The sequence below is a fragment of the Nothoprocta perdicaria genome, unplaced genomic scaffold, assembly GCF_003342845.1.
Source record: "Nothoprocta perdicaria isolate Ctin4 unplaced genomic scaffold, notPer1 scaffold_4, whole genome shotgun sequence".
Classification (NCBI taxonomy): Eukaryota; Metazoa; Chordata; class Aves; order Tinamiformes; family Tinamidae; genus Nothoprocta; species Nothoprocta perdicaria.
Window position 1 is genome coordinate 5,791,639 of NW_020455643.1, and position 16,609 is coordinate 5,808,247.

Here is a 16,609-nt window from a genome sequence, read left to right on the forward strand (position 1 = left end):
CACCTGTTACAAAGGCAACGAGAATAATGACTTTCCTGCTTAGTCAGAAGTTCTGGCCAGGTGCACACTGGCTTGGTCACCCGTGCAGAGGGACAGTACGTGCAGGTTGAGGAGCTTCCTCCTCTGCCCTCGGAGAAGAAAGATGAGCCAAGGAAGCTTGTGCTGCTGCTTGCTCCTCTTGTGGTTTTACTGGCAGAAGGTTATTTGTGTCAAAGTATTACTTGATCATCTTGAAGGGACTAATTATGGCTGCACCTGGTGGTTTGGCTCTGGGACCAAAAATTTTTTTTCATTTTTACCGGAGGAGGGCTTCTGTTCTTTAGAAGGCTATTCTGTCACCTAATAATTCTCTGTCAGTAGTTTTTCTTGATCTAATCTGTTGTTTAGTTGAGATCATCCCATGTTAGCCCATTGTTTCATCCCAGAAAAAAAAAWTTTTTTTTTTCATTTTTTAGCTTTTTAGAGAAGTTATGAATGTGGAAGCTAAGAAGTCAAAATAGTCACTTGCCTATGATRTTTCCTAGGTTTTAAGAAGAGGTTCAAAGTTTGGGCTTGCATCATCTTGAAGCAGTAGCATCTTGAATCATCTCTTATGCCACTGAAAAGTGAAYACAAGACATGATTCTGCCTTTTATTTCTCTCTCTGGGCAATGATATAATGAAGTGGAAGACATATAAGAGACCAACCTGATCATTACAAAACACTTGTAAAAMACATAGATTTGCTGAAAACTCCTGTGCTCCTGCTGTTTTCTATAGAAAGGCTCCTGCTTTGGTAGCACATGAATTCGGGGTAAAATGAAGGTTGCTTGGTAGCGGTGAAAACCAGTGACTCGTATGGTTTATAGCTCAATTTGTGGACCAGAAACWGGGCTGCATTTGAGTTGTGCTTGGAGCTTTGGGCACGAATGCAGAGCTTGAAAAGTGGTAAGACTGAGCAAAGCAGTGGAACCAGTTCAGTTATTCTTTGTCACCCAGATGATAACTTTCAGCCCAGGGAATTTTCATTTAGCCAGATCCACTGGATCCTCCTTCCTGAGGGCGGGGAAGACTGAGCTCTTTAAGGTGTGTATTACATGGAAAAAGGAAGAAGTGATACAGCTTCCACCAGGTGAAGAAGGTGTCTAGGACTGTCTTTAGAAGTAACTTTTTTTTTTTTCTGCCTCTATCTGTAAAGGTCTAAGACAATTAATCAATAAGCAAGGACATAAGGTGAAAACATATGGTCTTTGATATTTAATAAATGGATTAACAGAGTCCACCGCTTAATATTCAGCCTCTGCCTTAGGAGTATAAATTAATAAGCATTAGGTCTTTTTTAATGAGGAATTTTTCCCTTTTAAAACCTGAATGAATTATCAAAAAGAGCTCTGGCAGAATTTCAAAGACATTTTCTGACCTTCTAGTATTTTGGCCTGCATGAATTTTTAACAGGATGCTATATATCTGGAAGGTCTATTAGAATTCGTCTGCATGAAGCCTCTCTGCCCTCTAGCACCCCCCCTCTTTTTTTTTTTAATGATCAGACAACTGAAGCAGAAAAAGGAAAAGTATCTATAATAGCAAGGGAATATTTAATTTATGTAAATGAAGTTTTAAAAAAGATTCCTTTTTCAAGTTAATAAAACCCCACACGCTGCCTTTAAATATTAATAGTAACTGGCAAAAAAAATTCTTTATTTATTGTGACATTTTCATTTATATTCATTTTTGAATAGTATCAACAATGTAAAGTGTTCCAAGATATGTTTGAAAATGCATATTTTAAAGTGTATAGYATGTATAAGTTAAACGCTTACCGTTATACTTTTAGTCCTATAAAGCACCTTTTTTGCTGGTTTCTATTTCATAAAACTCTTAAGATTTTTTTTTTGATTTTTGAATCAATTTGGAAAATAAATAGATTAGAGTGAAGCAGATGTTTTAAGTATTTGTAGACTAATTTTCAGCATAATGAAGAAAGCTTGTTGTCATTATTACTTGCTTTATTTTTATAGTGGCTTGGTTTTGACATTTTGAAAGTGCAGAACATCTTTTTTTCATTAAAAAAAAAAAAAAAAAAGCTGTAGTTATCCATGCAATTTTTTTAACTGATGATACTTCCTATTCTAAATGCCATTTGAAAAAAAAATCATGAATATTACTGGAAACCAAATTGTTCTGCTTCTCAAAGTTATCTTATCCATTCCTGTTAGCAGGTTAGTGCTCTGAGTCACTGTAGCAGGTTTCCATGCCCCAGTAGCTCACTTGTAGTTTCCATTCAATACCATGAATTCAACATGTCCTCGTGGAACTGCCTGCGTGTGTGGAACATTTGGAAATGTTATGGGACTACTTTAGAGCAGCTCAGTAGTTCAGAAGGCAGTCCTGAGCCTGAGCTCACATACTCTAATCCCATGTTCTGAATCTTCTTTGTGGGAATGAGGAAGATCCACGTCTGTGAGGATGTTTTGATGTAATTGCTGAGACTAAAGACTGCAATAGCTTCTGTTAGAACTTGTTGACTTATGTCAGATACTTTCAAGGGCACAAAGCAAAGCTAGGTGCATCAATATCATCACAGGTCACCAGGAGACCCCGTCCTTTTTGTAGCTTTCAGGTTTTCCTTGTTGTGTCTGTCTTTCATCTTGTTCTGCCAATGCAGCTGGCAGTGTTTCTGAGAATTTTGTGCCTCCAGGAGATAATCTGACAGTTTCCTCTTCACTTGCAGGTGGAGACAGGGCAAGAGGAGGGGTGTGACATCCCCAACAAGTGATTTTGGCTAGAGCAAGAAGTGATACCTGCTGTGAGAGATTCCCATGGGACATATAAAGAATTCATTTATGGCGGTTTTTATGTAGAACATGTGGGTGCAAAAGGAAGAGACAGCTGGATTGAGAGGTGAGAGGCAACATACTGACAGTAGCCCTGAAACTTAAGGCAGGGAAGCCAGGGAGGACCAGAAACACATCTTGGAGCAGGCAGATAAGCAGCAGAAGCCTTAAGGGAAATGTACTAGTGCAAATGGGAGACCTTTGTGATAGACTCTGCTGAACTAAACCTATGCTTTCTGATTCCAAAATATAGGACTTCATCTTCCCTTGCTAATGCCAGAAGTAAAATAAACCTGAAACAGCCATCTCTGACATCACTAATGTCCCATATATATATATGCATATATATATAAAAATATGAAAGCTCCTTAGCACAGGCTCCTCGCATAGCACCGAATGAGCTCATCACCATAATTCATACTTGTATCCCAGGGCACTGTGTGTGGCAGTGGGTGTTGCACAGCCTGCCCGGGCAGCGTGGTGAGCAAACTCCTGCCAGAACGTGGATGTGCAGTGATATGTGGGGGGCACACACTTGATTGCAAAGAAATAAAGTAGAGTTGGTTGGAAAATGAGAGATCAGGTTGTAGAGGCTCCAACTTTTTGCTCAAAGCAGTACTACCTGGAATGATGTAATATAATAGTCATGAGCAATCAGTCGATCGGGGTTTTTATTATTATTATTATTATTATTATTATTATTATTATTTGTCCTTTTGCTCAAGTGCAACATGCTTGAAAAAGTCACGGTTACGCTTTAGTGCAAACCAACATCTACAACTAATCAGATAAATGATATGTGACAAATTCTTCAGAATTATTAATTGTATGCATTGTAGTGCTTGTGAACTGTACACAGGTCTCCCTGTTACAAGACGAGTGACACAGACGTCTGTCCCTGCAAAATCTGAGCATGTACTGGAAGTAGAGCAGCCATGTTACTGTGACACTGTCTAAGGTAATACATTCCGCTTCTCATTATGGTTAATTAACCTGCAATAAAAGTAGCATCAGCATATCCTCAAGGCAACAAATTCAGCATAGCCTTGGTATTTGTGCATGGCATTGTGCTTTGGGCATTCACAGCACTGTGCTTTTACATGGGTTAAAATACAGCTGTGCTGGCTCAAACTTTGGTATAATCTAAATGCATAGGGAGAAGGTGCTATGTGCTTCCAGATGTTTTCAGTCCAAATGCAGAAAAACATGCAAGTTTGACTAGAAAAAAACAAAACTTGCTTGAGAAAAGGAGTAGTAAAACTGAATGGCTGGACCAAATTTCCTAATTTCATCSTAGTGCTGCTTATTCGACTAAATGTCTAGCACCCAAGTACCATCATCAGTATTTGGGAAATAGTTCTATTTGCCATGATATAAACAGAGATCATCAATATCTACTCAATTAAGGGAGATCTCAATGACAGAACTATTGACTATAATGGAAGGAAATGTGCTACACAGTTGATGAATGGCAGAATAATTAAGTAATTGCTGGCGCTTTTGTTTATTTATGTTATATTCTCATTAGAAAGACAATAACTGTGGGGCCTTTTATGCAGAAAGTTGGGGTTGATATTTTTATTTTTATTATTATTTATTATTATTTATTTTTTTAAGCATGATAGTGGGCCAGGGACTAGAAAAAAAGGATAATTCTGTGAACCATCATGTTCATCCTAAGAACATTGCAATGCTATGCCTAACGTTTGCAGGCTGCATAGGGCTATACGCTTGGACAGTATTAATCATGAATAGGCCACTGCACTTGCAAGGACTAATTAGTATTAAGCAAGCTAGATGAGTAGTTACATCCTTGTATGCAGAGAATGTAAAACCAAGAGAACTGGGTGGTTGAGGGCATTTACATTCATATACTAAGTCAATGACTTTCTCAGAGATGGCCAAATCTATGAGCATAAATAAAATTAAAATGCTGTTTTCAGGTGACTAGCAATTTAATACAGGCAGGGAAATGTGCATTTCCTCTTCTTTTTCAGATGGGTGAGTTAAATAATGGCCATTTGAGCAAATACTGCTATTGGAAACTCTAAAGCCATTGGATTTCTAGTGCTCAGTTGTGCTGTTATATTAGTGCATTTATCAATTGGTTAAGATTTCTGGAGTAGAAAAATGGAATATTTCTAGAAGGCACATCAATAGGAATACATTAAAAGAATGAGCAATGACTAAAGGAAATATAGTGGCTATTAAACGCGGGAGTTGAAACCAAAGATTTCAGCAACCTATCCTGTTTTCCATTTTCTTCTCCAGTGCTGTATTATTTCTTCCAAAGGAGGAGAGACACTCAACTCTGCTAGGCGGTAAAAGCAGAGGGTAAGTGGTGAGTGCAAATGAAACCGTGTGAGAATGCTGTCAGTTCAGCAGTACCCATGGTTTCCCAGTGAGGACTTGGGACCTGTTGACGCAATTTCAAATAAATATAGTAATTCAAATTAACAAAATAAGTCTGCATGTTATTTTTGCCCTTTTTTGKTASAGGAGACGGATACTTTCAACRCTTCTATGAGGAAACAATGGATGGYTTAATTTAATAGACTTTACTTCAGAAGTGCCTATGTACTTGTCATTCAWTTCTGTGGCATGGTTTGGGCTATAGCTTGATATTTCTGCTCTTGCATCTGCTGTTTCTCAAATGGGTTTCAGGTGATGAGTCTGTACTACACATTCCTAAGCATTTGTAATGGAGTTGCTTAGGTGATCAAGAGCAAGTGAATGTTTAAGTACATCCAGACATGCAATGTGGCTTTTTTTTTTTTTTCCTTCTAATACGCTTTTGCAAATGAGCTGGCTTTTGTTACAGTCATAGGATATTTGCAATGCATTTAAAATTAATGATATGGAATAGGACTGCTGCTGAAAAATGAGGTATATTTGAAGGGAATAGATTGCCCCATGTAAATAAGGTTGCATTGACTACACATGGAAAACCAAAACCAATTTAGAAATAACGGAGTAGCTGTGTCCTGTGTGCAGGCAGTGGGAAGAAACAGTAATTTTATGATGTAAGCCAAGAGACTGGGAATAACAAACTTCTGACTTCAGTATGTGTCAACTCTGAAGCCACTGCATGTCCTTGAGATGATACTGCATGGCTTCATCTTCCCCTTTTTCTACTCTCCATTTATATGGTAGTTGAACACTGTGATCTTTTTATTTCTCCAAATATTGGCTTGACTTTCAAAGAGTTTTGCTTTGAAAACTGCTTCACCTTTGCTTCTTCTTTCTGCCTATGCTCTTTGATTTTTACTGGCAGGGAAGTTCACACGCAAGACTTAATAATTAGAGACTATTAATAGAGGATGAATTTCAAACTAGTATATACAGCTTTTCAGATGATCTATTCTGTCATATGCTCTTCCAGTCATGAGCTAAAAATTTACTGTGATATATGTAAGCCAAATGAGCTGCTACCTAGATTTTAAATATTAGCTCTAAACGGTGACTATAATTATCCAAAACAATATGTCTAGAAAATAATTAAAATTGATTTGTAATCTAAATGCTGATCTTTACTGCCAAAGATTTTGCATGTGGAAAAAGAAATACCTTTCTCAAATTGGTGCAAGACAAATACATACCTTACATAATAACTGGAAAACTGAAGTTTAAATTTGATGTTGAGCATCAAGCCAGTGTTGGTCCTGTTCTTGTCTACCTATCTGTTCAAGTAGTTGTGTTCAGAAAAACTACTCACTTAGCTAAGAATTACCTTTGTACTGTGACTCAATGGAGCAAGTTTTTATCAACATCATTAGTGTCAAGCATATGATGGAAATGAGAAACTAAACTGGATCCCCATCTTCTGACAAAAGCTTTTTGTCAATAAACARAGGTTAAGTATAAGACTACATTTGCAGGTCCTTTGCTTTGACTTCAGACTGCTCGTGCATTGTTTCCATTTTCTGTAAAATGAAGGMAAAAAGTAGCTGTCAAATCATTATTGTTTTTAGATGCTTTGCAAGGTGCTAAAACTGATTAAATTTAGCCATTATTTTGTAAGGCAATAGATGCTCCTGCTCAGCCTRCTGTATTGGTTTAGGTCCTCTCTACTGCAAGGAGACTTCAGTGTGAAAGGAGCTCAGAGCTCACCTAATTGCATTTAACAGGGTYTGGGGCTGTTGTCAAGTACAGATCRAAGCTTCCTTTTGTAGTGGCCATTAAAACCTTGCAGTTTAAGAAAAAATAATCTTCAGTTCTTTAAGAATAAGTCAGAGGATGTTGTTCTCTTCTAAGTCTGGTTTAGCGCTGGTAGAATGCACTTTGCAAGTTATAGCAGGCAAGCTTGTAGCTCAATATTGTTTGTCTTTATTTGGTTGCAGACATGGGATTTAGTCCATTTGCAGGTCCATTTTTGAAGGAGAAAACTCCTAGGGACATAAGGAACAAATATCTCAAATATTTGTAAATTTTTAGTCATTCTGTTTCTTACTGAAAGTAGCTCTTGTTTCTGAATTACAGAAAATCTACTGTGGATATGGAATTAAAGTAAGTAAGCAGACATCTATTTCCAGTTACTTTCCTGGCTTACAAAAGAATAGTACATAGTAGCACCAAAAGGAAAATGAAATTAAATGCATATTTGTTCTTGAGATAAAGTTAACACTATTCAGTTCTGTGTTTTTATCTCCAATCTGTATGGCTTTAAAGATTTGGATATAATAAAGCTGCAGAACAGCAAAACCAAGACATGATAAAGAAAACATTGTTATAATATATTTGAAAAAATTACCTCAAAGACAAAGTGCAGATTGTTTTTCTTCTCCAATGTAAGGGAAAAGACCTCATATCTTTATCACATCACAATTCCTTAGCATTACAAAGTTTATTCATATTTAAAATTGCCTTTGTATCATTTGTTTTTGTCTCAAAAATTAGTTCATTTTTATTTCTGTGAGACCAGATTTTTAAAAAAGAGCTACTGAAGCTACTGAACCTGAAGCTGGACTTTTTAGAGTCCTCATGAACTTCAGAGGGTCCATATTAGATCTATCCTTGGTCACCATTTTGAGGTTTGTGTGTATGAATAAATAAGCTTTTCAAGTTGAAACCTTTAAAAAGGCTTTTCAAAATGATTCCATTAAATTATGTACTTTGTAAAAGGACATGCATCTGGAATAATTGCAGTKTATCCACTATGCAAGATGATAGTACTGCATCAAAAAGGAAACACATTGAAATGCTTTRAATGTTCTCAATGCAATTTGCACACAGAGGATTGAAAGAAGAGCCAGGAAAATGTCAGTTCCCCACATAGCCTCGTGCAGTGACACAGGTTTACAGCATAGGGGGGCCTGAAGCAGATTTGGCGTATCAAATCCTTCAGGGAGATAGTAAAGCCGTTCTGTAACCCAAATAGAGATATCGGCACATTTCAGAATGTCTCTATTGAAATAACTGGCAATTCAAAAACTCAAGATCACAAGATCAGATTGAGTCATAGTGACTCTTGAAAGGGTTGTTTGAGTCCTTTCTCTCTCTCTCTCTTTTTTTTTTTTTTTTTTTTTTTTTTTTTTTTTTTTTTTTTTTTTTTNTTTGTTAATTAAAATGAATTCACTTTAACAGTTTGTCATAGTCCTTGCAGATTTGGTCATAATTTTGAATTTTGTGTCATATTTGTGTGTTGGCAGTTAATTTGTTGTACAAACAGGAAGACTTCTCAGCCTTCATCACATCCAGTCAATATGAATCTTTCAATGAGGCTGCCATCTACCATCCAAACTATCTGGGCATCAAGGGCAGGGCATCAAGTGAGTGTAGGATATACAATCAAGCGATTTGACTTGACTTCAGAGTCTTGTTCCTAGGGTTTACAAAATCTCTCCTAAACAACGAGATTTGAAGCAAATTCAAAGAGCTGTTTATCCWTTGTTCTACCCCATAGCCCATAGGATGACTTCTTAGTTTGGCTAAGTTCCTGGAAGCAAAAAGTCRCTTACACAGACAATTTCTGTCAAGGACATGCTTAATCAGCTGCACTCAGGTAGGAGGTAACAGCAGCTTTCTCTTGGGCTTTGTAGTGAATCTTTGCATAGACAAGCAACATGTTCCACTGGCAGCTTGAAAGGGCCTCTTCTGTTTGAAGCAAACTCCATGGACTCTGAGCTATATTCTGAGTTACTTTGATAAATGCATAGCTTAAATATTCTCAGCCAGAGAGAAGTTTTTAAAAATTGGTGGACACCTTCCCCAAGGTAGTGAAAGCTTCAGTCRTTGCCCTTATATTTCCTTTTTTCCCCCGCACATTCAAATCTAAAGGAATAAAGCCCATTATATTTCAAGAACTGTGTTTTTATTCCTTTTATGTTGTATATTTAAAATATGGATGTTATATGACAGTATGATTGTAAATGTGGAGTGATTCTCATTCCTTTAAAASTGAGATCTATTTTTCATTTTAATGTCTCTGCTAGCTTTGCATTGCCTGCTCTGCAAGAATTCTGTGAAGGTAGAGAGGTAGAGTGCATCTGCCTTTGTGACCTCTGTCCTCTTCTCCAGTGTAGAGTTGACTTTACCTTTSATATCAGAATGGGTTAGRGTTTTTTGGGTGTTTTTTTTTAAACACATCACAAAATCCCTGTGTCAAAAGAAGTTTAATGTCATTAAATGTTTAATGTGATTACATCCTTTTTGACTCTAAAATTTTCCTTCGGACATAGATAGTTCTATTTGACTAACTGAACAGTGCTTGTACTTAAGATGCTAGTGTGTCTTTATAAACTTATCTGGTACTTTAGGCARTACCAGAATAAGATGTTATTCTTTCCACTTTGTTCTTTTTTGACTGGGCAATCACAGATCGTTATTTGATAACTTTGTATATATATTAGCCTCTTGATAGCATCTCTTGTGCACTTTATCAGTTAATAATCTTATATGCATTGAAAATATTCATTTCTGATTTTAACTATTTTGCTTTCATTGCTTCTCTTTGCATTTCTTTAATGCTGGCAATTTTTGAGTGCCTCAATTGATGTCTCACTCCAGTAAATGTAGGAGTGAATAATTCTCTTGTTACTGTCTCAGGGCAGTCCCTCTTTTTCATCTGGATAAGTTTGTATTCCAGAAAAAAAAATATCTGTTTGGAAATAAAAACACTTGTGTGGCCAAGTGTCTTCTAAAAAATACTGTTCAGTATCTTGGGGGAGGGCAACAGTTTGAAGATGYCTTTTAGAAAACAATTCAAGCCACTGTATTGACTTGAGCTGAACTTCTTTGTGGCGGTAGAAATATTAAATTGTATCCGGTATCACTTGGGAAATTACTGCAGCAGCAATCAGTGTGACCAGYTATTCATATGAGGCCTACAATTTTTTTGATCCTTAGCTCAAATAAAATAGCATGTACTTTGTTTAGCCTGCAGGGCTTTTCCTTTTGGTGGAAGAATAGGTTGACTTTTTTTTTTTCCCCATCCGTCTTTTAACTCCATGTCATAGCTGAGCCTGAATACTTGTTTGATACTCTCACCTGCTTTGATGAGAAGATTTGCATGTTAATATAAGAAATTGGCAACAGACAGTCATTAGGGATCAGTGCTATTGATTTATCCTCTTAAACAGTTTTGACTATATCAGGCTGGCTCTGCAAAGCTACCACAACGTGCCCAAATCCATATTCTTGTAGAAGCAACTGAGGTAATAATGAAGAACATGATTGATTACATCTTTTTGCTGCTGCAGGGATTAGTGTCCTGGCTTTCTGGCTGGTATAGAAAATTTCTGTGTTTCTAAAGACTCAGGAGTTTAACTTTTTTTCTACYAACCTTTTCAGATTTAAGCAACCAAGAGAGCTTGCTAACTTCAACCCACGTATTTGAATATAGATATCCATTCTGGGATTTGCAGTCATTGGAAACCCTTGTTGATTTGCTCAAATCTGTTTGAACTCTTGTTTTCTAATCAAGTTYGGTTTGAATTCTGTACGTGAGTCCCTGTTGCGTATTGCAGGGTGTAAATGCAAATGCGCTGCTGTTGCCTTGCCATTTGAGGTATCATTTATTGATAGCTTCATAGTACCCATTAGCATTTGGTCCAAGCAGTGGAAGTGTATCAGAAATGAGACAACAGCCGGTAACCATCTGAGGGGTCTTAGGAAGGACAGCAACAGGATATCAGCTGCACTACATATTTCAGCAGTATGGTTTAACTGCTCAGTAGAGTCTGGAATTGTTATTTTTTTTGGTCTACTTTTATTTTAATATAGCAATTTTCAAATACTGTTTCCTAGATTTCTACGAGATATTAATTTCTGCTGTTTGGTTGTGCTAAAAGTTGTTTGAGAGCACGTGCACAAAAGGGTCACATCCCTCCCTGTGCTGAGTATTTCTCAGTGCATTACCCCATTATTCCTGCAAGAAAAAAAGGGTTCAAGTAATTTCAATGCTTGCTATAGCTGAACTGAGTTTAGGTTTCTGAGAAATGCAGTAGATGCGAATTGTCAGATGTTGAAAGAAGAGTCAAAATATCTATGAATTCCTTCCTCTATCACCATTTAATGAGTTATATATTGCACTTTATGTAGGGATTTCAAGCTTGATTTCATTTATGACAAGCTATTATGATATACATGTTGAACACAAATTTATGCTATCAGAAAATGATGAAAATTAAATAAGTTTGTAAGACTTTGAACCATTTAAATGCTGATTGAAAATCCTATAAAAAGAATTTGAGAATAGTAATTATTTCATAGTAAATATTTTTAATATATAGTAATTATATATATTTATTATATATAAATATATATATTTACTATATATAAATATATATTATATATATAAATATATAGTAAATATAGTAAATGTTTTAGTGTGATTAAGAGACTACAGCTGACTTACCAGCTGGGATGATTCTAGCCCAAGACGTTCAATGGACTTATGAACCTTTTTTTCCTACAGGGAAGCTTGATCTATCAATGGAGCAGAGGAACTGGAGATGACTTAACAAATTGTCTAGAAGGGAGGTGGCTGTATTGAGTAGCTTTTTGTGGGACCAGATCCTAAACAAGTTGCATGAGGAAGCTAAATCTCCTTGGATTTCATTAGAAGATGCCAGACTCAAGGTAAGAAGTATATGAATACTGGTAATTTAAAAACCTTCTTGCTGTTGTTGAGAAAAGACSAGTCATTGCTCAGGTGCTTAAAATACTCTCTGATTACCAAATGGAAGGTTTGCTGTGTTCAAGTACTGCAAATTMGACCCAGGCCCTGAACATCTCCAGACACCCTGAGCAGTGTCTCAGAAATTCCATGAAGTTAGTTGTTTGTTTCGCATCTTTCTCTGTTCCTATAAACACATGAACAGAGATTCACTCAGCATTTCTCAAGTTGCCATTTTGTGTCAGGACAAGTGGGTGTGCAAAAATAATAAGGCTTCAGGATTATTTTAGGTATATTAACTGTAGACATATCTCAAGGAAAAAATTCATCTGATTGGTATRAAGAATGTTTTCCAGTAATAATTGTGCCTCTGAAACACACCAACTAAAATTAAGACAAAATTTTGCTGCACAGGAAGCCTTTAATAAGGATCAGTGTAGGTTATCTGTGTATGGGAAACATAATTTAAAAAATGAGGCTGTAAAGAGCTTATATATGTGTATATATATTTATGCCTATATGTAAAATATGTCCAGATTTTGGACTCTTTTATAGTGATAATTGAGTTTATACACATGCATGTACACAAAATAAATATATGTGTGTGTGTATATATATATATCTTTTTTCTATGCTATGGGGATACAGGAGTCAATAGTAACAAATGTTAGAGAGTAAGTTTCACATGCAAATAATGGCATTTCAGTGATAAGTGGTTTGGTTGCCAGTATGAAAATAGACACTTGCTGATACCTTTGTACCATRTCATTTATTATTCGACATTAGCATCTGTGAAGTGTTATTTAATGCTCTTCAGCATTGCATATATGGCTAAGTGGCACAATGAGCCAGAACAGACTGACAGACCTTTCTGTCCTTTCAGCTGAAAAGCCAGTCCTTGATGCAGTAGCCCTGAAAGAAGCAATCAACAGATTTACACAACACCACAACACACTAACTTCTACTGCCTGTCCCCAAATCATAATACTAAATTATGTGTTAAAAGGATATTAGGAGCACAGTCTTCGGAAAATCCAACTCGCATYCACTTTGAATTAGCATATAGATGAGCTGAAGTCTCAGATGAAGCACAGCCTCGATGAGTTTTCTAGCATTACGCTGCCTTGTAAGTTARCACTGTCAAAATACAGCTTCGTGAATAAAACCTTCTGCACGTGTGTTTTTTGAAGTGCTGCAAGCATTTGAGAAAAACGTAGTTGCAGACAAAAGGGATGGCAGTGACCTGTCCCTGTGGTTCCTCCTCTCCTGTGCCTTATCAAAACAGGCTTGATATATGTGTACACAGCTGAGCATCATGCATAATGCCTTCCAAGTAAGGCAGACCTATAACCTCAGCTTGCTTTTGTTGCCACATGGAACAGCATTTAACCGTTCGTAGCCCATAAACTATTAGGTAAAAAGAGTTTGTGAAATGCAAGTGACCTTAGCTACATTTTTATGTATGTTAAACATTATTCTGTGCATCCCAGCCTAAATATTGCAAAAATCTTGCAAAATAAGCATAAAACAGATATAAACAGTTATTTATGTAATAGTACTGTAAGCAATTAGATGGACTCAAATTGTTGGCTGAGCACAGGAAGGGGGTTGTCAGCCAAAATATGGTAGGTTGCTCATTGGACAATATAAACCCAAACTGTGCCTGGTAAAGCACTCAAGCAACGTATGGCATCCAATTTCTTTGTTGCTATAGAATGTTTTTATTGTCTGTCTTGATTGAACTGTTTGAGGATAAATACGCGTATCTGTATGAATGATTGACATAGTGCCAAAACTTGTGAGGTTAGGAGGGAGTCCTCTCCAGTAAAGCTGGTATCAATGGGAAGGTAAGAATTGGTGAGAGTTTATTTGAGAATAAAGCACTTTTCTCTGGTGTGTTCTGCATCTGCGAAGAATGGGAGGACTTCTTGTTCATCTTCATATTCCAGAGTTCAGATTCCAGCCTTGTTCGTGTATAGGGAAAAGTGACACTCAGAAGGACCTTCAGCTTAGTTGTGTTCTCTTTCAGTCAGCTATAATCAAGAAGATAAGGATTTTGGCCCACACTATATGTTAAAGAAAATACCTGCATTCTATGAAGAAAAGAGATACAAGATAGGAATCATTATTTTTCTGAATACTTTAGGCAAGGATCAAGTTCCTATTAGTAGCTTCACATCATCACATTAAGAGCTAGTAAAGAATTATTTGGATGGCAGTATAATAAATTGTTAATACCAAGGAAATTATAAAAGTGAATGTGTTTAAATATCTCTTCTTTGAGAAACCAGAAGATATCTTTGCTGAATTGAGACTAATCGATGCCTAAGGGATCTGTTACAGTCTTAGTGCAAACCATTAGGGGTGTTTGCAAGAGTCTTAGTGAAGTCAGCACGCAGTATTAGTCTGTCTGTTGGTAGAGGGAGAACCTATTTGCTTGTATTTGTTTTACTTTAAGTTAAAACAAGGGCATGTGACTTTGAACCTATCATTGCTTCTCATCCCATATCCTCAAGTATGTATTACCAGATCAAGCCAGAACAGTGCTGTTTGCTTTTCCTTTCTGCTGAAAGGCAACAAACAAAAAGCAAGGCACCTAAAACTCAGTGTTTTCCTAGATGTGTTTATTCATTTATTTATCACACATCCAGGTTTTCAAACAGGCTGGCAATGGATTTGCATTCATAAAGCGATATTCTGATTTCATGTATTTTATTTTTTTCCACGAACAGTCCAAATGATTTAAAAAGATGACTTTGACTCATAAACTTTATTTCAAACCTAATTAAAAACTTGTGTCTTTCTCTGTATTTTGTCAGCCTTGTAAATAACAAACACTTTACTTCAGTGTGTATGTGTGTGTGTGTCACACAATGGGAGAAGATCCCAAACAAGTCTTTATCTGAGCTTACTTACATGCTGTTTTGTTTTTAAAAGTACAAGAAGTGTGCTCAGTCCTTGAAGGTATTTAAGTAGCTATATTTTTTTGCCATATATTCCACTCATTTGGAGAGTAAACCTACTCTGACAAGCTGTGGTGCAAGTTTAAGTTGAGCTGGAAGGTGAGAAGGCRGCAGGTGTTATCCATGCAAATGCTGACAGGGCGCAAATCTGTTGTGTATGTCCTTTGGAGAATGGAAAATCTTTGAAGAATTTCTGAATTCTTAAGAAATTATTATTCATTTTTTTCCTTYTTGTTTATGTAGAAAATTCATCCCTGATCATTAGATTTATTGAGATTGGGGCAAGAAAAATAAGGAAAATGTGCAGAAATTTATGTTAATTGTGTTTAGGGCAGAGGATGAGATGCTGATCTGCTCAATGCCCTAGACATCCTGTACTGACATGTTTATCTGCTGAATTTTAGCAGGGAGCTTTTGTACAGTTTTCCATATATAGCTTGCCCTGTAGATATAAGAAGGTGTTTGTTCCACAAGAAACAATAGCAACCAGAAGTGGAAATTACTGTCAGCTCATCAGATGCAATTGAATAATAATGAAAGCTAATGCAAGATAACACTCAAGGTTATTTTTAAATCTTTGTAAAGGTCAATATATTCAATGGTATTCAATTCCAACTGCAGAAAGAGTTGCTCTGCTTAAATACGATGCCCCTGTTGTTTAGTAAAAAAGAGATCCATATGAGGAAGGGTAAACAGGACGATGACTTRTCTGTGTCTTCACGTAATTTTGGAAAATATCACTTGAAGTATCAACTGCTGTTTTTTTACCTTCTGTCTCAGATTTTTGTCCTCCCTTCATCTCCCGTTGTGATGTTCATTGCCAGAGAAAGAGCAAGCTGCCCTCCTCATGGACCTTGTCTAACCTGAGTAGCCACAGAAAGGAGAAAAGTCTCAGGCCAGACTGATCTGATCTCTGGAAGCTCTGGGGGAGTCATTTAACCACTGCAAGAATGTTATTGTGCAAATGTTGTCTCTTAGTCAGGCCTTCTGTCCTGGTGCATTTCATTATTGTGCTGGTAGCAGGAAAAGAACAACTCAGAATTGGAGACTGAAGAGAAATGGGAAAGGGAAAACGTACCCAGACAAACCCTACTGCTACTTATAGAGCATTTCATGTATTTATTTGCAATTCCATGTATTAAAGACTGTGAAAAATGATTATAAATGTAACTTAACAGTATTAAACGTAGAGCAGATGATTCTCAAATAATATAATATTAACTGAGCTGCCTTTGAATGGGAAAAAATGTTTTTACATGAAGGCTTAGCATGTCTTTGTAATGTACACAGGCAAAGTAGTTTAATAGAATAATGTCTAGAGACAGTTTTGCATAAATATTTAGGTACAAGACTTGCCTTTTTTTTTTTTTTTTTTTTTTTTTCCAGTGGGAAATAGGCATTTAAGTGCCTTTGAAGATATTGGCTTTAAGATCATCTAAGAAGGCCCAGGGATTGTGCAGACTTGCAATAAGAGACAGTTTCTACTTTCTACTGTTTGAATAAACCAGCTGGATAAAGGTTATGGGCAAGAAAGAGAAAGTTCAAGGCGAGCAAACAGCTGGATAGCAATCATCATATTAGGATTGTGATTATTTTTTTTTCTAGCCCTTTTAGTAGAATTATGTTAAAATATCAGTTAGAAGGAAAAGAGGAACTAAAGAAAGTGGGCTCAGAAGCAACTGGCAGAAACAACCAGGCAACACAGAGACCTGTGTTAA

General features: G+C 36.5%; 1 long non-coding RNA gene across 2 annotated transcripts; it reads left to right on the forward strand.

Annotated features, from left to right (window-relative positions):
• Window positions 1-2,787: 2,787 nt before the first annotated feature.
• LOC112952490 lies at window positions 2,788-15,698 on the forward strand. Of its 2 annotated transcripts, none has more exons than XR_003250396.1 (5): window positions 2,788-2,880; window positions 3,653-3,771; window positions 5,085-5,147; window positions 11,728-11,891; window positions 15,672-15,698. It is a non-coding gene; the product is annotated as an uncharacterized LOC112952490 (long non-coding RNA). The 2 variants fall into 2 exon arrangements; XR_003250395.1 differs by having other exon boundaries at window positions 3,673-3,771.
• Window positions 15,699-16,609: the final 911 nt, after the last annotated feature.